The sequence below is a fragment of the Ovis aries genome, chromosome 15, assembly GCF_016772045.2.
Source record: "Ovis aries strain OAR_USU_Benz2616 breed Rambouillet chromosome 15, ARS-UI_Ramb_v3.0, whole genome shotgun sequence".
NCBI lineage: Eukaryota > Metazoa > Chordata > Mammalia > Artiodactyla > Bovidae > Ovis > Ovis aries.
The window spans coordinates 43087469-43108374 of record NC_056068.1 but is presented as its reverse complement, the minus strand read 5'-3'; the positions used below and the strand labels follow the sequence as shown (position 1 = coordinate 43108374).

The window sequence follows — 20906 nt, the reverse complement described above, 5'->3', positions numbered from 1 at the left end:
AAGTATTGGGAGTTTCAGCTTCAACATCAGTCCCTCCAATGAAAACCCAGGACTGATCTCCTTTAGGATGGACTGGTTGGATCTCCTTGCAGTCCAAGGGACTCTCAAGAATCTTCTTCAACAGAGAATAATAAAGATTAATATAGTTTTCCTAATTAATTATGATCATGTAGAAATAAGAAAGGAAACCGAGGCACAGTTAAAGCACTCAAGAAGCCTTATGAATGTCACTTCAGATGAAACTTGGTACCTGACTACAGAGCTTAAGACATCCTGAAGATAGTGGTATTTTATTTAACTTTGTGATTTCTGTCCCACCAATCTCAAAAAATAAAATGACATATGATAAGAAAAATCATATAAAAATTTAAATCAGAAAAAAGAACATAAAAGCAAAGAAACAGATGTTCTTAAGTACTTATAACTTTCCCATAAATTGCAAAAAATGATAGTTTGCTTACTTTATTTTTTATTGAAGTGTAAGCATGACAACATATTCCAGTGTTCTCACTTAGAGAATCCCCATGGACAGGGGAGCCTGGTGGGCTGCAGTCCATGGTGTCGAAGAGGGTTGGACCCGACTGAGCGACTAAGCACACAGAGTTGATTTACTGCCGGCGATGGAATGAAACACCAACACTGCAGAGTGGTTTAAATCTTTATATTTTAACACTTGCTTTTTATAGCTGCTTTATTTTATCTCCCTTGTACAACAACCTACAGGGCAAGCTGTCAAGCACTATGATTTAGAGACTATACAGTGCGCAGGCGCAGGGCGAGATAACCTTTACCTTGACTTATTTACTGCAGCTAAGACTTTGTTTTGGGGAACTTTCTTATCAACTTAGAATCCGTTTTGTCCCAGGGTCTGTTCCTTCTGAGGAATCAGAGAAACATCTTTGTGTGTAAGCAATGTTCTTTTCCCATGGGAACAAACAGGATTTTTAGCTGAACATCTCGTTTGCAAGAATGTTCAGCCCTGGTTGAGAGTCTCCTTTGCAAGCACTTCTCAACCTTCTTTATACCTTGTTCCCTACATCTCCCCCACTTTTTTTTTGTAGATGCTGAATAAGCGCTTGAATACACAAAGCTTCTTTTTTTAATTGTTTTCCTTTTCGCCAGCGCAGGTAGACTATAAAAGCAATAAAACATAAAGCAACAATTAACAAAGTATTTACAAAGGATGTTGTTAACAATGTAGATACATGCCCTAAAGGATTAAGGTTATCTAATCCTTCTTGAAGACTTTTTAGTATATCAGAACCAAGAATATCAGGCAGCGTCTTACTAAAAGTTGACAATATAGTTTGTTCCAATTCCATAATTTCAGCAGTTAAATGTTGGTGTCCCACTAAAGACCTTTTCACCTTTTTCCAACCCTTACTCATATTAAAGGGAACAGGGGTTACACATAGGTGAGATGGGTTCCAATCACATTTTAACACACTCTTTGTAGCTAACACAGTCACTTGATCTCCTAACCAGGAAACAGTGTGTTATAAATTCAATACATCAGTAGCCAATTGAGAGTACAAATCATGTTGTTGTTGCCACAATAAATGAGCATCTTTATGCCATTTTCTGACAAAATCAGCAGTCTGTATGTCTTGATGCAAAGCAAGACCTGCTACAGTTGCTGTTGCTGTTACTGAAGCCATGGCGAGAATTGATGCAATGACAATGCCAAGCATTCTTTGAGATCGATGGAGAAGAGTTTGTACAGCATTTACAAGATGAGTGACAGCAAAAGAGTCCGACCAAGGTCGAGTAAGATTAACAGGCAACCAAAGTTTAGTCCGTGCTTTCACAATGACCAAAGAATAATTACTGGAATGGACCATTTTGTTTTCAACATTTTTCCACCAAGAACGATTTATACATTGAGTCAAGTTACAATCAGAACATGATATAACTCCCAAAATTTCATTTCAAATCTATTGCCCATACAATAAAGAATAAGGAAATTTTACACATGCTATAGCAGAGTAAGATTTATTAATATGCAAATGAACTTGAAATGGCCCCTTAGGATCATTAATATTTAAAGTTTTCCGTCCATATAGTAAGGTCACCTGACACTGCCCATAATTTTCATATATCTTTTTGTAATTGAGGGTGCCCATCCATTTGTAATTGAGGTGGAACCAATGCAAAATGTTGCCATATTACAGTTTCATTTTTTTGACCATTTAGGGACATCAGTTAACCATTTTAATGGGAGAGCTCGAGGAATCTGAGCAGTGGCTACAAGTTTTCCGAGGAGATGGTGAGCGTTGTTCCTCTTTCCCAGATATTAATAGGTATATTAACAATGTAAAAAGAAATAGATACTTTTTTTCCATTGGACAATTGGCATGACAAAGGTTGAGTGCTTTTCCACACATCTGCTATTGATCCTAAGCCTGTTAAAACAAGAGGAATTTTTTTTTTTCCCAGTCATTAGGCCACTGCTGGAGAGAAATAACCGAAACATCTGCTCCTGTATCTACTAATTTTTCAAACTGTTTACCTTTAATAATCAGTGACATTAAAGGACAAGAGTCATTAATAAGCATTTCTCAAAATATACTTTTTCCCGTACTTTTAAAACTATTGACTCTCTCTCCCTATCTCAGCCTTGTCAGCAGCTACCAGAAATAGGGATGCATAAGGTGGTGCAGAAGGGTTAACAGCCTTGGAAATTTGTTTTTTATTTAATAAAACCTTTTAAAAGGCAGCAGTCATTGCCTCTACAGAATCTGAATCCTCCCCAGAACTCACATCTCTATCTGGCTCAGTGGATGAATCTGTACTATCATCTGGAGGTTTGGGCGGAGGCCAAGGTGAAGCCCCCTCCTCAAGATAACATGAGGCGGCCTCACTATTAGCAGCCATTAATTTTAAAGCCTGCATTATAGCACTACATAGAGTCCACAGCCTTAAAGGAATCACATTTCCTTTTTGATGCTGCCTTTTAACTCTTTTTGCACCACTTTCCATTCCTTTAAATTTAGCTCTACTTCTGTTTGATATTGAAACCAATAGCAATGCTGCTCTATAAGACAGAATAACTCACTCAAGCAGCGAGTAGATGTTTTAATTCCTATAGAATGCAGAAGCCCCTTAACCAGCTCCATATATTGTGACTTTAAAGACGGGGAATTCTCCATAGTTTTTTCTTTTTTGTTTCTTTTTTTCCTTTTTTTTTTTTGAAAGTCTCCCTTTCAGCCTTTTGCTCCGGGGTGTTTACCCTTTCGGATTTTTTTTTTCTTTTTTTCGAAAGTCCCCCTTTTAGCCTTTTGCCCCGGGGTGCTTACCCTTTCGGTTCCGTCGAGCCCCACGTTGGGCGCCAGATGCCGGCGACGGAATGAAACACCAACACTGCAGAGTGGTTTAAATCTTTATATTTTAACACTTGCTTCTTACAGCTGCTTTATTTTATCTCCCTTGTACAACAACCTATAGGGCAAGCTGCCAAGCACTATGATTTAGAGACTATACAGTGTGCAGGCGCAGGGCGAGATAACCTTTACCTTGACTTATTTACTGCAGCTAAGACTTTGTTTTGGGGAACTTTCTTATCAACTTAGAATCCGTTTTGTCCCAGGGTCTGTTCCTTTTGAGGAATCAGAGAAACATCTTTGTGTGCAAGCAATGTTCTTTTCCCATGGGAACAAATAGGATTTTTAGCTGAACATCTCGTTTGCAAGAATGTTCAGCCCTGGTTGAGAGTCTCGTTTGCAAGCACTTCTCAACCTTTCTTAAACCTAATTCCCTACACTGGGCAGAACATCTCGTTTGCAAGAATGTTCAGCCCTGGTTGAGAGTCTCATTTGCAAGCACTTCTCAACCTTCTTTATACCTTGTTCCCTACAATGTATGTTTCAGGTACACACCAAAGTGACTGTTTATATATACGTGTGTGTGCATATGTGTGTGTATTCTTCAGATTCTTTTCCATCATAGGTTACTACAAGATACTGAATACTACTCCCTGTGCTATACAGCGTGTTCTTGCTGTTTATCTATTTTATACAGTGTGTATCTATTAACCCCAAATCCCCAATTTATCCCTCCCCCCACATTTTCCCCTTTGGTAGCCATAAGTTTGTTTTCTATGTCTAAGAGGCCATTTCTATTTTGTAAATAAGTTCATTTGTATGTTTTCTAGATTCCACATATAAATGATATATAATATTTGATATTTGTCTTTCCCTGTCTGACTTACTTTACTTAGTATGATCGTCTCTACGTCTATCCATGTTGCTGCAGTTCAATTCAGTTCAGTCACTCAGTTGTGTCTGACTCTTTGCGACCCCATGAACTGCAGCATGCCAGGCTTCCTTGTCCTTCACCATCTCTGGAACTTGTTCAAACTCACGTCCATCAAGTCAGTGGTGCCATCCAACCACCGCATCCTCTGTCCTCCCCTTCTCCTCCCACCTTCAATCTTTCCCAGCATCAGGGTCTTTTCCAATGAGTCAGTTCTTCACATCGGGTGGCCAAACTATTGGAGCTTTAGCTTCAGTATCAGTCCTTCCAATGAATATTCAGGACTGATTTCCTTCAGGATGGACTGGATGGATCTCCTTGCTGTTCAAGGGACTCTCAAGAGTCTTCTCCAACACCACAGTTCAAAAGCATCAATTCTTCAGTGCTCAGCTTTCTTTATAGTCCAACTCTCACATCCATACATGACCACTGGAAAAACAATAGCTTTGACTAGACAGACCTTTGTAGTCAAAGTAATGTCTCTGCTTTTTAATATGCTGTCTAGGTTGGTCATAGCTTTTCTTCCAAGGAGTAAGCATCTTTTAATTTCATGGCTCCAATCACCATCTGCAGTGATTTTGGAGCCCAAGTCTGTCACTGTTTCCACTGTTTACCCATCTATTTGCCATGAAGTGATGGAACCAGGTGCCATGATCTTAGTTTCCTGATCATGTTGCTGCAAATGGCTTCAATTCATTCTTTTCATGGCTGAGTACTATTCCATTGTGTATATATGCCACGTCTTCTTTGTCCATTCACTTCTCAAGAGACATTTAGGTTGCTTCCATGTCTTGGCTACTGTAAATAATGCTGCTGTAAACATTGAGGTGAATTTCAATGTATTTTTAAGTAAGTCAACACAAAAACAATTATGGAAAGAAATACACAAAATATTAAACATGCCTAAGTTACTTCTGGACTCCCCTTGTGGCTCATCTGGTAAAGAATCCACCTGCAATGAGGGAGACCTGGGTTCAATCCCTGGTTTGGGAAGATCCCCTGGAGAAGGGAAAGACTACCCACTCCAGTATTCTGGCCTGGAGAATTCCATGGACTTTATAGTCCATGGGGTCAAAAAGTGTCGGACACACTGAGAGACTTTCACTTTCAAGTTACTTTTAAAAGGCTGGACTATGGGTGATTGCTATTTTTTCTTTACGCTTTTATCTACTTTCTAAATTTCCTACTTTGAGCATGTATGATCCCAAGATAAAGAGATTATAGTAAAAAAAAATATGCATAATAGCACATTTCTCTCCAGTTGGTAAGAGATTCTTTTCAACTTGGATTTATAATAACTAACTTATTCCTAATTTCTATATTGCAAAACTTACATGTCTTAATAATATTAAAGTACAGGATTAAAATAAAAACTCGGGATTCCCCTGGTGGTTCAGTGGTTAAGACTCCGTGCTCCCAAGGCAGGGGGCCTGGGTTCAATCCCTGTCAGGGAACCAGATCCCACATGCCACTACTAAGACCCAGCCCAGCTAAATAAATTTAAAAAATTTAAAAAACAAAGAGAAACTCTTCCTATTTACATATACCAATTTAAGGGTAAATATTAGAAGACTAATATATCATGTTCAGTTCAGTTCAGTTGCTCAGTCACGTCTGACTCTTTGTGGCCCCATGAATCGCAGCAAGCCAGGCCTCCCTGTCTATCACCAACTCCCAGAGTTTACTCAAACTCATGTCCATTGAGTCGGTGATGCCATCCAGCCATCTCATCCTCTGTTGTCCCCTTCTCCTCCTGCCCCTAATCCCTCCCAGCATCAGAGTCTTTTCCAATGAGTCAACTCATCTCATGAGGTGGCCAAAGTATTGGAGTTTCAGCTTTAGCATCAATTCTTCCAAAGAACACCCAGGACTGATCTCCTTTAGAATAGACTGGTTGGATCTCCTTGCAGTCCAAGGGACTCTGAAGAGTCTTCTCCAACACCACAGTTCAAAAGCATTAATTCTTCGGCGCTCAGCTTTCTTGACAGTCCAACTCTCACATCCATACATGACCACAGGAAAAACCATAGCCTTGACTAGAAGGACCTGTGTTGACAAAGTAATGTCTCTGCTTTTGAATATGCTATCTAGGTTGGTCATAACTTTCCTTTCAAGGAGTAAGTGTCTTTTAATTTCACGACTGCAATCACCATCTGCAGTGATTTTGGAGCCCAAAAAATAAAGTCTGACACTGTTTCCACTGTTTCCCCATCTATTTCCAATGAAGTGATTTCTTTTAAACCAAAGAAACATGTATTAAAATAGTTCCACAATATTAACACAGAATTTGAAAACTGAAATGAATAAAACTTAAAATTTAACTCAACACCAAAACAATTGTAGGAGTCCTGACTCATCACCTACAAAAGGGACTTGCATAGCTATATTACTCACTGACAGCAAAAGGGAGAAGAAACATCACTTCCTGGCTTGTTACTAAAATTCCTCTTAGGAGGAAAAAGTATTTGAAATTCATGACCCAATACTACCTTACAGTGAAAACTCTACCAAGACTCTAAATTCAGTTTCCAATTAGGTTCAGTTTCACCTAGACTCAGCATGGTTCTCCCTTCCCAGATTACCACAAGTGAATAAAGCATGAACTACAGCATACCAGGCTTCCTGTCCTTCATTATCCCCTGGGGCTGGTCAAATTCGTTTCCACCAAGTCGGTGATGTCATCCAGCCATCTCATCCTCTGTTGTCCCCTTCTCCTTTTGCCTTCAATCGTTCTCAGCAACAGGGTCTTTTCCAATGAGTCAGCTCTTCGAATCTGGTGGCCAAGTACTGGAGCTTCAGCTTCAGCATCAGTCCTTCCAGTGAATATTCAGGGTTGATTTCCTTTAAGATTGACTGGTCTGATCTCCCTGCAGTCCCAGGAACTCTCAAGAGTCTTCTCCATCACCACAATTTGAAATCATCAATTCTTCGGCATTCAGCCATCTTTACAGTTCAATTCTTACATCTGAACATGACCCCTGGAAAAACCACAGCTTTGACTATACAGACTTGTTGACAAGATGATGTCTCTGGTTTTTAATATGCTGTCTAGGTTTTTGTCATAGCTTTCCTACCAAGGTGCAAGTGTCTTTTAATTTTATGACTGCAGTCACCATCCACAGTAATTTTGAAACCCAAGAAAATAAAATCTGTCACTGCTTCTACTTTTTCCCCTTCTATTTGTCATGAAGTGATGGGACCGGATGCCATGATCTTAGTTTTTTGAATGCTGAGTTTTCAGCCAGCTTCTCCACTCTCCTCTATCACCTTCATTAAGAGGCTCTTTACTTCCTCTTCACTTTCTGCCATTAGGGTGGTATCATTTGCATATCTGAAGTTGTTGATATTTCTCTCCTGGCAATCTTGATTCCAGCTGTGATTCACCCAGCCCAGAATTTCTCATGATGTATTCTGCATCGAAGTTTAAAAAGCAGGGTGACAATTTATCACCTTGCTGTACTCCTTTCCCAATTTTGAACCAGTCCTTTGTTTCATGTTTGGTTCTAACTGTTGCTTCTTGATCTACATACAGGATTCTCAGGAGACAGGTATTGTGTTCAGGTATTCCCATCTCTTTAAGAATTTTCCACTGTTTGTCGTGATCCACACAGTCAAAGGCTTTTAGCCCAGTCAATGAAGCAGAAGTAGATGTTTTTCTAGAATTCCCTTGCTTTCTCTATGATCCACCAAATGTTGGCAATTTAGTCTCTGGTGCCTCTTCTCCCCCTTTTTTTTTTTTCTTTTTATTTTAATTGGAGGCTAATTACTTTATAATATTGTGGTGGTTTTGCCATACATTCACATGGATCAGCCATGGGTGTACATGTGTTCCCCACCCTGACCCTCCTCTGCCTTTTCTAAACCCATTTTGTACATCTGGAATTTCTCTGTCACATACTGCTGAAGTCTAGCTTGAAGTATTTTGAGCATAACCTTACTAGCATTCGAAATGAGTGCAACTGTACAGCAGTCTGAATATTCTTTGGCATTGTCCTTCCTTGGCAGTGTCCTTCTCTGGCATTGTCCTTCTTTTCCAGTCCTGTGGCCACTGTTGAGTTTTCCAAATTCGCTAACACAATGAATGTAGTACTTTAACAGCATCATCTTTTAGGATTTGAAATAGCTCAGCTGGAATTCCATGACCTCCACTAACTTTGTTCATAGTAACGCTTCCTAAAGCCCACTTCACACTCCACAATATCTGGCTCTATGTGAGTGACCACACTATTGTGGTTATCCAGGTCATTAAGACCTTTTTTGTATAGTTTTTCTGTGTTCTTTTCACCTCTTCTTAATCTCTTCTGCCTCTGTTAGGTCCTTACCGTTTCTGTCCTTTATTGTGCCTATCCTTGCATGAAATGTTCCCTTGATATTTCAAATTTTCTTGAAGAAATCTCTAGTCTTTCCCATTCTGTTGTTTTCCTCTACTTCTTTGCATTGTTCATTGAAGAAGGCCTTCTTATCTCTCCTTGCTATTCTCTGGAATTCAGCATTCAGCTGGGTATATCTTTACCTTTCTCCCTTGCTTTTCACTTTCCTCAGCTATTTGTAAAGCCTCCTCAGACAACAACTTTGCCTTCTTGCACTTCTTTTTCTTGGGGATGATTTTGGTCACTGCTTCCTTTACAATGTTATGAACCTTTGTCCATAGTTCTTCAGGCACTCTATCTACCATATATAATCCCTTGAATCTATTCATCACCTCCACTGTACAACCGTAAGGAATTTGATTTACATCTAGTGGTCTGAATGGCCTAGTGGTTTTCCCTACTTTCTTCTTTCCCTACTTTCTTAAGCCTGAATTTTGCAGTAAGGACGGAGTTTTCTATATATCTTTTTAAGTGAAAAGCACTCCTCTTCAAAAGGTCAATTACATGAACCCAAATTTTTCATAATTATCTACACATTGCTGCTACTGCTAAGTCGCTTCAGTCGTTTCCGACTCTGTGCAACCCCATAGGCTGCAGCCCATCAGGCTCCTCCATCCCTGGGATTCTCTGGGCAAGAATACTGGAGTGGGTTGCCATTTCCTTCTCCAATGCATGAAAGTGAAAAGTGAAAGTGAAGTCGCTCAGTCATGTCCGACTCTGTGCGACCCCATAGATGGCAGCCCACCAGGCTCCCCCATCCCTGGGATTCTCTCGGCAAGAATACTGGAGTGGGTTGCCATTTCCTTCTCCAATGCATGAAAGTGAAAAGTGAAAGTGAAGTCGCTCAGTCATGTCCGACTCTTAGCGACCCCATGGACTGCAGCCCACCAGGCTCCTCCATCCATGGGATTACTTCTGCATATTTCCTACTTGCTTGGCAAGATATGGAATGAGAAACCTTGAAGAAGAAAAAGGAAAAAACATATATACCACCTGAAATCCACTGAAAACACTTTCATATTGTACATTAGTTCATTAAGCTTCACCACAACCCTCAGAGGGCTTTTACAGATAAGGAAACTGGCTCAGAGACAGTAACTCACCAATGAGTATAAGGCAAAATGGGGTTAGAAACCCCTCCAGACATCCCATCCAATGTTCTTTACACCTAACTGCATGAGCGGATGTCTCTTAAAACCTTAGAATTTAGAGCTGTCACGAAGTACATCACGATGTTAAGAGTAAGTAATCTTCATCAAAAGGTTAAAAAGCTATTAAAACCTCAAGTTTGACACTGTGATACAAAGCAGTATCCTCAAGCCACAGGTCATAAGAGGGGTTCCTCCCCAACTAAAGCAACCCAAGTCCCCTGGATCCTTTCACTGCTCCAAGCACCATCAATCTTCAAGTTGCAGTTACGACAAAGATGGCCCCTCAGAGTCTTCTCTTGGCACTAGAGATCCAGAGAGAGTAATAGATGAGGTTAAACTGGGGGCCCAACTGAAGAATCAAAGCTACTCCATTTTGTAAAGTCCCAGGAAAAGAGCCTTTGGAAATCCCCTGACCTCACCCCACCACCTGCGAACCAATCAGAACCCTTGGCCAGCTCGGGAAATTCGAGTCAAGCCCGGGAAAGGAGAACCAATCAGAACTCAACACCTAACCCTTCACCAGAAGGTGACCAATCAGACCCGGAGACTCCCGTTTTTTGAATTTTTCGCGCGATAATACCCTATATAAGCAATGTAACCCAGAGCTCAGGGCTCCTCCCTATAGCTGCTGCCTCGGTATCGGTGGGAGCCCCAGCTCAAGCTTGGTAATAAAAACTCTTGCTTTTGCATCGGATACCGGCTCCCTGGTGGTCATTGGGAGATTTCGCGACTTGGGCATAACATTTGGGGGCTCATCCAGGATCTCCCACCAGCTCCACGGGAAGACCGATCTGGAGAGTCATCTGCAGCCGGTAAGCTTTTTTCTGTCTTTCTTTTCACTCCTGGTAGGGCCTGGTATCTGAGACCGGTATATGACTCAGGCGGACGTGCCAGAGAGTCACCGGTGGGGGTCGTTGGGAGACGTCCCCGACCCCGGCGTGGGGGGACAGAGTGCCCCTGTTCTCTGTAGACAATAGCGGGTGCTGAACGGCTGGAGGCCATCGTCGTTCGGTTTTACCTCCGGATTCCCGGAGGTGTATTTCTCCTGTCTCTCTTGCTGTTTGTGTGGCTGTTCGTATTGTCTGTGTTAATTTACCAACATCTGACTGATCCAGGGACGATGGGGCAACACCATTCTAGCCCCACACCTCTATCCTTGGTTACTGATAATTTTAAGGAGGTCAAGATGCGCGCTCATGACCTCAGTGTAGAAATTAAAAGGAATAAATTAATCACTTTTTGCAGCGCAGAATGGCCGACCTTCCATGTAGGCTGGCCCTCAGAAGGCACCTCTGACTTGGGAACTTTACACCAGGTTCTGACCGCGGATCGGACACCCTGACCAAGTTCCCTTTGTCAGCACATGTGTCTCCTCGGACAATTCATTTCCGAGTGTTAGACAAGAGCCCAGTTTCGGGCCCTGGAAGGGGTCCCTCTTCCTGCAACAAATGGCGACTCTGGCGGGGACTCTTCACCGAGACTGACATCCTAACCACTCGGGGTGCTCAGGGGCCAGCTTGCCTCCAATGGACCAGACCCAGCGGCCGCAACTGGGACCATTTTGTCCCTGGTCTCCTCCTGATGCGGACAACTGGCCAGAGTGCCCCGACCGGTAAGGAACAAGAGACTTTATTGATCTCTCTCCCCTTCCCTCTCTGTCTCCTCTCCTTAACCCTTCCTATCCTTCCCTGTTTTTCTAGTCCCCCAGTCCTGGACGCAGGAATCTGGTCAAAGGGCCCTCAGCCTGAGCTGAGGATTGGAGACTGATCACCTCCTCTTGGCAGAGAACTCGAATTCTGGTTCTGATTTCTGGTAGGGCTGAGTTCCAGTCCTCCCTTTTCTGGAGGCCCAGGGAAAAGTCCCATAGCGCCTGGGTATCTGTAGGTGGCAGGAGACGTCTGTAAGGCCACCCCTTTTGCCCCCCCTCTCCTGCCTCCTCTCCCTTCTTTTTCAACCTGGCTTCCTTTCCTTCCTTGAAATCTTTGATGTTAGTACTTGGATCTGAAGTTCTGTGTCTCTATAGGAGGTTTTCTGAGAGACTGTATTTTTGTATTTAATGGCTTCTCTGGTGGAGCCGAGGTTAAAGCGTCTGCCTGCAATATGGGAGACCTGGGTTCGATCCCTGGGTCGAGAAGACCCCCTGGAAAAGGAAATTTTGCTTTGTCTGGCAACCATGTGGTTTAGACCTGCCGCCATTTTGTTAAAACTTGATTTTCTTTCCCTGTGCCTTGAGACCAGGGCTCTCAGGAACACTTATCTAGACCATCTCTAACTCCTGACACTGAGGGGAAAAAAAAAAAAAAAAAAGACTTAAAGCTAGATCTTACACTGTGTCTGTCTAAATAGGTCTTGGTAATATTTTTGTAGATGATCTCTATTTATTTGGCTTAAAAAAAGGTAAGCGCTTACAAATCAAGTAATTCTAAATTAAACAATAAATTCAGGTTTATGTGAACTGGGAAATATTCAGTGTTAAATACCTGATATTAATGTTTGTTTGTTGACCTATTTAATATAGACATGTCTTAGAGTACTTAACGTTAAGTAAAATATTTTCATTGTACCTAGGTTTAATATGAGTTAAATATTATATCTGTTACAAGTTTGTCAACAAGAAAATTACCTCAAGTAAGAAAAACTTCTAAAAAATGTAAATGAGATATGAGCATTTAGATACTCTATTAAAAATAATTATGCTTTAGGAATGTCTGTCTGAAATAGTCTGTCCAAACTGGGGTAACTTGAATTCGGTTGTGCTAAACTAAGTGATGGAAGTTCACTGACTAGCTAGCTCATTTCCAAATAGACTAAAATTTTGAAACATTTATTACTGAACATTAGTTTCCTCTTACAAAGAAGCTAAAAAAATTTGGGACTGTTAATGACTAAAAATAAGCTGGCTCAAAAACTTGAATTTGGCTTTTCTCTCTGTTAAAAGGACACACTTTCTTCAGATGTTGAACTGCATTTGACAATAGATTTAAGTTCATTTGCTTCTTAAATGGTCTGTTCTGTATTTGCTTCTGAAATACCATATTGTTACTTTGGCTGAGTGAATAGCTATTGTTTCACAGTGACCTATAGTCCCATCTGACTGAGTGCTCAAAACCTGTCTGATATTTGTTGACAAAACTTCCTAAATCATTCTATGAAGCACTTTTGGCTTCTAGCTAACTTTGGGGTGCTTCAGAGGGCCCCTGAAGCATCCCAAAGAGATATTAAACTGTGTTTATTTGGTTGGTTAAATTACATTAAAAAAAGATTATCAAATGAGTAATAAATCTGCTCATATTATAATGTAGGATAAAGTTACTAATACAGATATCCTAAATATTATATGGAGTTTTTAACATTCTGATATGTCCTGGTATTTTAATGAAAAACCTGATGACTTCACAAAATTTAGCAAAAAGACTAAATGAACCAGGTGAATATGCTTATAACTTTTATGGTTTCTATCTGAAAAATCATGGGGTTGAATCTTATGTTTTCAGGGAGTAGCGGAAATCTTCCTCTCAAACGAATTATGACAATACTTTGGTAAAATTAAACGTTATAAACAAACCAATTATATTTTCTATCTGACTCCTCCAAAAATTAGAAGTTCTTAGGTTTCCAGTAAGTTTATCAAATGAGTTAGGAAGGTTTTCTAATGGATACAAAAATCTCAAGAAATTTTTGAGACCTTAAAAGGGAAAAATTCACCTAGATTTGTTATGCAAAATCTGTGATAAGCCTTTGGTGTGAGTTTCCCAGCCCTGTTTTGTTTTAAAAGTTCAATCTGAGACTCTATAAATGTTTCAGCAAAATAAAAGCCTATAATCAATTATGGTTATAGAAATCATCAGACCAAAATCAGTGAGAACAGACCTATTTTACAAACAAACTAGCCTTAATTTGGTTATATTTAATAAAAATAAGGGTAACTTTAAGGAAAAAAAGATATTTCGAAATGTTAAATACCAGTTTGTTAATGGAGGTCTGCATCTAGTAAGACTCATCTCTTAGATAGTTCTTTACTGTTATGTAATGTTAATGTAAAATTTAATTGAATTCTTGAAGAACACCCTAAGTTTGTTTCTAAAGCTTATCTCAGTAATCTATCTTTGGATGAAGATCAGATGCCTCATGACCTGCAACCAGGACTGGAAAAAGACATAATTTAAGGGACTGTCATCTCCAACATGGATGGAAGGACTTTTTTTATCAGGAGAAACTACACTACACCAGGATGAGAAGACGACGACATCAAGGTAGACAGCTTCCCCAAGATGCTGGACCTGATTCGAATGATCATTTATGTTTTCTTGACTTCTTAGACCTTTGCATATAAGTCAAATGCTTTTCTATCATAGGCCTGATCCTATGCTAGTTTCAAAATCAATCCAATTGTTGGGTTTGTGGCCAATAACCTGTGTCTAGTTCTGGGTTACCTTGGTAAATTTCTCTATTACCAGACTCTAATTGGTTGGCCCTGGAAAATTTACTTTAAAAAATTAAATCAAACTAAAGATAATCAGTCTAGTGACACTAGAAAACTAGGCTATGTTCCTTATAGATGGTGCCAATATATAATTTCCCTGGAAGATAAAGATTCTACAGGGCAGACTAAGTCAGATAACCTGAAGATATACTGGGCTACATCTAATGGAAGTTCTTAACATAAGTCTTACTTGTGACTTTACTAATACTGCTGGCTATGTTATTTGTATTTCACCTGTTTTACAAAATTGCTGTTTCTTACACTGTATATGTGTGAGGCCTCTAATAGAATAACATATAGTCCCGTATGAGATCAATGATGGTAACAGTGTAACTCTAGATATGGTTACGAAGCAACAAGAGGGAATATTCTCCTGGACCAAAAAGCTAGTAAGACAGGTGGTCCAGAGAATTTTAGATACTGTTTTATGGCCTAGTCCAGTAACAGCACATTGAGTGGCCTGTTTACCTGAGAATGGACACTCTCAGCACCATGGGATAAAATGGTCATGAACTGCCCCCTCATAATCATGATCAAGTTTATGAGCAAAAAGGGGCTCTGCCAACTGAAGACTGACACTCGCCATCTGCATCTACAAAGATTAAACCATGGCCGCTGCAACTGCTGACTTTCAACGCCCCTGAAAAAGGAGTTCAGGGTGAAAATCAGGAATGAGGCACTCTGCTCTGGGAAAAACTGGCAGAACAGGCCTTCAGATAGTTAGATCTTTTCAGGAAAAGATTTTATGAGTCCCAATTCTTGCATCTTCTCATACCTAGAGAAACTGATGTCATTAACAGTGAAATCTGCTTTGGCTATTAAGGAAAAGTTTACAATGAAAAGTCAAAATAGAGTAGCTATGGTTCAGATAATCCTGGGAAATAACTAGGTGATGCTATGGGTGTACTTTCAGATTAGACCTTGTGTTGCTAAACCCTTGAGTTTTCTGAGTCGTGTCAGGCTTGGATGCCACCATTTTCAAAACAATGTCTGCTGGAAGCTACTAACCTGACTTTTTATAAAACTAGGCAACTGGCTACATGGCTACAAGTCTCCCTGAAGTGCCAGGTCCAGACTGGGTTTCAGACCTATTCTTCTAAAAAGAAATGAGATTAAGATTTTAATCATACAAGACTCAGATCTAAAACTTGGAACTCAGAAATACTTCCAATTCAGTGTTTATACTCCAAGCTGGGGCAGTCCTATGCCCCATTTTGACAGGAAGTTATCACAGTCACAGTTGCCTAGTTCCCTAAAATTAAAACTGAGTGGGACTCTGGGGCTCTGGAGTGCAGATCTGTTCTGTGTTCTCTATTTCTTATCTGTAGGATATAGACTTTGTTCAGCCTCCTTGGCCTTCGCTGAATTCCAAAGCATGGATTCAAACAATTGCTAAGCAGGGAAGGGAGAGTCTACAAAAACAGAAACAATCAAAGGTTGGTACAGCCTCCAGACAGAGTCCTGGTTCCTACTCAAAGAAATATGCATAACAATGTCTTTGAGCCCCCATTCAGGTAGAAAATGGTAACTTCAGACTGAACACAAGATTCCTGGAGCACAGCTCTGTTGCCTCACCACCAACCCATCAAAAGGGGTCACAAAGCCTGCAACCCTCACCCCAAATGTTGCCTTCTGTTTCCGGGGACCAGAGATGACCATCCTGTTAGGTCTCCTGTTTGGCCCTTGTCTATTTCATCTCTGAGAAGGGCCAACTAAACTGTTACTACAAGGATAGAAGCTGGTTTCAGATGTGGAAAACCCCAACTTAGATCAGGTAGAGAGAGACTTCTGCTCTATTAGGCAGGCCTACGCCCATTCACAGCAGGAAGAAGTTTACAGAAGAGAGACCTCCGCCCCAATTCCCAAAAAGTATCTTGAGTATGAAGTCTCTCAGAGGGCCTATGTGCTGTGTTAGGGGAAGAACGTTGTTTTTATGTGAATCATTCAGGGGTAGTCAAGGAGTCCCTGGTCAAGATAAGAAAAGGGCTGAGTTAAAATTTAAAAAAAAGACAAATGTCTCAAAATTGGTTTGAATCCTTGTTCAACTCATTCCCCTGGTTCATAACTCTCATATCCTCCTTGGTGGGGCCCCTGATTATCTTGTTACTGCTACTCACCCTCAGGCCATGCTTACTAAACTAACTAGTGGCCTTCATTAAAAACTGCATCAACACGGTGCAGCTCATGGTACTCAGATCCCAATATGCAGCCCTACCAACGGTCCCCTTAGCAGGAGACAATATAGAGCTGACCTCAGACCCATGATTGCGTCTGTCCTGGATCCTAGAGAAGGGGGGAATGAAGAATCAAAGCTACTCCATTTTGTAAGGTTCCGGGAAAAGAGCCTTTGGAAATCCCCTGACCTCACCCCACCACCTGCGAACCAATCAGAACCCTTGGCCAGCCCGGGAAATTCGAGTCAAGCCCGGGAAAGGAGAACCAATCAGAACTCAACACCTAACCCTTCACCAGAAGGTGACCAATCAGACCCGGAGACTCTCGTTTTTTGAATTTTTCGCGCGATATTACCCTATATAAGCAATGTAACCCAGAAGTCAGGGCTCCTCCCTATAGCTGCTGCGACGGTATCGGTGGGAGCCCCAGCTCGAGCTTGGTAATAAAAACTCTCTTGCTTTTGCATCGGATATTGGCTCCCTGGTGGTCATTGGGAGATTTCGCGACTTGGGCATAACACCAACCTGCCAGTTAACTGAGTTTAGTAAGAGTAACATGAACACATAAGACTAGGGCCTTCTATCGTCCTTGGAAGAAAACCAAGACTAAAAGCCACCACTGTTGCTGAAGCTTTAGATGAAAAGCTTCTTAGAAAGAGCCCAAGAAGCCAACGTTATTTCATTTTTTTTCCCTCTCCGCCTTCTCAACCTCCATTGTCTTCTGTATCTCTCATGGTCTCTTACCTGAACAGACTATAAAAATGAATCAGTTCCACTTATATCAACAACCCTACAAACACTGACCCTACTTTTCCTAGAAAATTACAGGTCTGCTAAAATGAGGACCCTAGCAGAATGACTAACAGAGTAGTAATTTTCCTGCAAGAGTTATTTATAGAAGCAATAGTGGCAGCTGATAGTGAGAGGGTAACCCCAGGGGTCTCCAAAGGGAGGAAATAGGCTGCAAGTGTCAGACATTTTATCTCTCTTAAGGGGCAGGAGGAAACAAACTAACAATATTTTTTCCCTTCTCTATACAAATTTAAAAGGAGGTGTCTCTTAAAATACTGTGTTGCCATAATGACACTTGGTTTCACCTGAAGTCAACTATTCTCAAACCTTGAGTTAACCAATGCATTTTTCTTATGGAAATGTTTGTCTTAAGCTATGTTAATTACCCAAACTCTGTCTTCAAGTCCGTTCTGCCTAAGGGCTCAGAACTTACTTGACAAACCAGTATGTTATACTCAGATATTGTCCCCCTAATCTATGTAAACGAAATTATTTGTATGGTAATCTGCCCTTCTACAAGATTCAAGTCAATCGTTTTATGGTCCGGGATGAATCGTCTGGTGCCAAGATTATCCCAAAATACATCTTATGGATGAGGGGCCTGGTGCCATTCTGAGTTTCAAGACATTCCTTTCTTTCACTAACAGACTGCTGCTACTGCTGCTGCTAAGTCGCTTCAGTCATGTCCTACTCTGTGTGACCCCACAGACGGCAGCCCACCAGGCTCCCCCATCCCTGGGATTCTCCAGGTAAGAACACTGGAGTGGGTTGCCATTTCCTTCTCCAATGCATGAAACTGAAAAGTGAAAGTGAAGTCACTCACTCGTGTCCAACTCTTAGCGACCCCATGGACTGCAGCCTTCCAGGCTCCTCCGTCCATGGGATTTTCCAGGAAAGAGTACTGGAGTGGGGTGCCATTGCCTTCTCCTAACAGACTGCTAGTGACTATATAACATCCAGCTGAAGAATAGCAGAGGGGTACTCTTTCTGCCCCCATCTGATGCCTATGTCAGAAGCTTTCCCTATCTCCTTTATACTTTAATAAAACTTTATTACACAAAAGCTCTGAGCGATCAAGCCTCGTCTCTGGCCCCGGATTGAATTCTTCTCCTCCAGAGGCCAAGAATAACGGCGTCTTTTCGTGGGTCAACAACAACTTTTCGTCTTGGGGGCTCATCCTGGATCCTTCAGGACAAGGTAAGGATGCTTGGAGCTCTAGTTCTTTGTTCTCCTAGAGAACACGTTTTCTGCTGTACTTTACTAACTCTACGGGTGTGCTTGTGTGAATGAATGAAACGCCCTGCATGAAGCAAGTGAGAAGCCCTGCTCTGCAGTTCCACAGTGATCTCATATGGCTTATGGCAGAAACCTGTTGGGAGTTTATACCGACCTGCCAATGCCAAGAGGCACCCAATGTCTCCTTTGGGGACTGACCAGAAATGGGCAAAGCATGTGGACCGAACTCTCCTTTCTCGGTCAAACTTTTCGGTCTCTTTGACCATTTCATAACTCCTTGGGAATCAGAAGTATTAACCTAATCTATTGGCTCATAAACTTTCAAGGGACTTGTGATCTGTGCTGTTACTGTGTACTGTGACGTAGGTCCCAGACTTGGATTGGTAGTCAGGAAATGCCCAGCCTCGCTAGGAATTGTAAGTTCAGAAGCTAGATGGAGTTCTACCTCCAAGAACATCTCTGAGGTTAAAGGTTATTCAGATTGGAACTACAATGGGTTTTTTCCCTTAGTAACACTGGCTCTTAGTGGACCAGAGGAGGCTCTTATACTGGTGTGGTGACGCTTGGAAGGAACATCTCAGTTTTATGTCGGTATCAGTCTTATTGTGGTCAGGAATACACTCAGGGTAGTGCACAGGCACTCAGGTGACAAATGCTTCCTGCAGCGGTCTCAGCTTGGGAGGCATTCCGGAAGGTTACTCTGATTGCACCCCGGGTGACATCAGAGGCAAGCAAGGTTTTAATGGTGAGGAGCTGGACGTCAGTCAGGGATGCCACCAGGTCTACCCCTGGTGCATCCCCACCCTGTCTCGGTGGTAGAACCGGGAGGGACGAGTATGACGCCTGCGTTGGTAAGGGACAGACTAAGTCCGACCAGGAAAGAAAAGCTTTGGTATACAGTCTGTCTACACCCCCATCTAGAGCAAGGAGGGATGCCTCCGGTAGAAAGATGGCGCTGGTAGCTTTTTTTCTCTCTTACAGATGGGAGCTAACAATTCCAGCCTCACTCCTTTGAACTGTATCCTGAAAAAATGGGACAGATTTGATCCCCAGGGCTTAGAGAAGACCCCTGGCCTTCCTGCCTGTTACCCTCTCAATAGTCTTCAAGCTATTACAATCAATTACCATCATTTCTTTTTTCCCACTATTATTTTTTCACAGTCTACCTGGTATATCCTTATTTATTTTACTTGTTCCCCTAACTCTTTAATCCTAGCTTCCATTACTGTACTCTAAATAGCATATGTTATAGCCAAATAGTATGACTCAAGATTGCCTAAACATGCCCCAGAGTTCCATGTTCACCCACCTTTTACCCATCCCCACCATCCTGAGGCTTCCCCAGTGGCTCAGCAGTAAAGAATCCACCTTCAATGAAGGAGATGCAGGTTTGATTCCTGGGTCAGGAAGATCCCCTGAAGAAGGAAATGGCAACCCACTCCAGTATTCTTGCCTGGGAAATCCCATGGACAGAGGAGTCTGGCAGGTTACGGTCCATGGGGTTGCAAAAGAGTCGGACACAACTTTGCGACTAAACAACAACTCACATCCTCAAGTTTAAGTCGTTCCTATCCTTCAATACTCCATTCAAATGCCACCTCTGTTATACAGCTCTCTAATTAAGCTAAACAGCAGTAGCTTAATAGACTGACTTCAAGATTTACAGTTAATGCATTTCCATCCTTCCACCTGTTTCCAATGAAAGCTCAGTTCTTTTGAAAAGATCCAATTTATCATTTTTTCGAGACTGTTAACATGCCTTAAAACTTTGGTTCAGCAGTCGAGATTTAAATACTGAAATGGTTCCAACCACAAAGTGACACCTTCGAAAGAAGCTCAACCAAAGTAGCACAACATCACAAAAACTGTAAATATATATATATATATTTATAAAAATATATATACCCTTTGATCTGCTAAATCCACTAAATACCACCCAAAAGACACGAGGAAAACTAGCCCCCACTATAATAGCACTCAAGGAGCATTTTTTAGAAAAGCTATTTCTCATGGTAAAGCTATTTATAACTGCAAGAAAAAGAAGAAAAGCAAATGCTTTAAAAAAGTTTAGGTCCATTAAGGCAAAGGGATACAATCTAACCATTAAAGCAATATACATAGGAAAAGAAAGAATTCCTTATTAATTACAATATTAATACAATTGCATTAAGAAGTCTAAATACAAACAAGGTTGATCAAAATTTTTAGAGCCAAGGAGCTTCCCCAGCAATCCAGTGGCTAAGATTCTGCCCTTCCACTGAGGGGGACAAGGGTATGATCCCTGGTCAGAGAAAGAAAATCCGACATGCCACATGATATGGCCAAAAGATAGAAAAAAATTTTTTTAGAGTTAACGGCTCCCAACTAGAGGCCCATAAATGAAATGGTAATGACAGGGGCACCACTTTAAATATTTCAAAAAGCTACACTAAAACATATTTTTAAATGT

At 41.3% G+C, this 20906-nt stretch overlaps 1 protein-coding gene across 2 annotated transcripts in view; it reads right to left on the bottom strand.

The window, feature by feature from the left end:
- DENND5A (DENN domain containing 5A) overlaps positions 1-20906 on the bottom strand; it is a 101688-nt gene that overhangs the window by 61730 nt on the left and 19052 nt on the right. Inside the window, exon 1 of one of the 2 annotated variants that reach the window (XM_060399925.1) lies at positions 3297-20906. This exon is cut by the window's right edge and continues 18947 nt beyond it. The exons of the other annotated variant lie outside the window; for it this stretch is intronic. The gene's annotated coding sequence lies outside the window, so the exon portion shown is untranslated. The remainder of the gene's footprint in view (positions 1-3296) is intronic. 2 annotated transcript variants of the gene reach the window in all.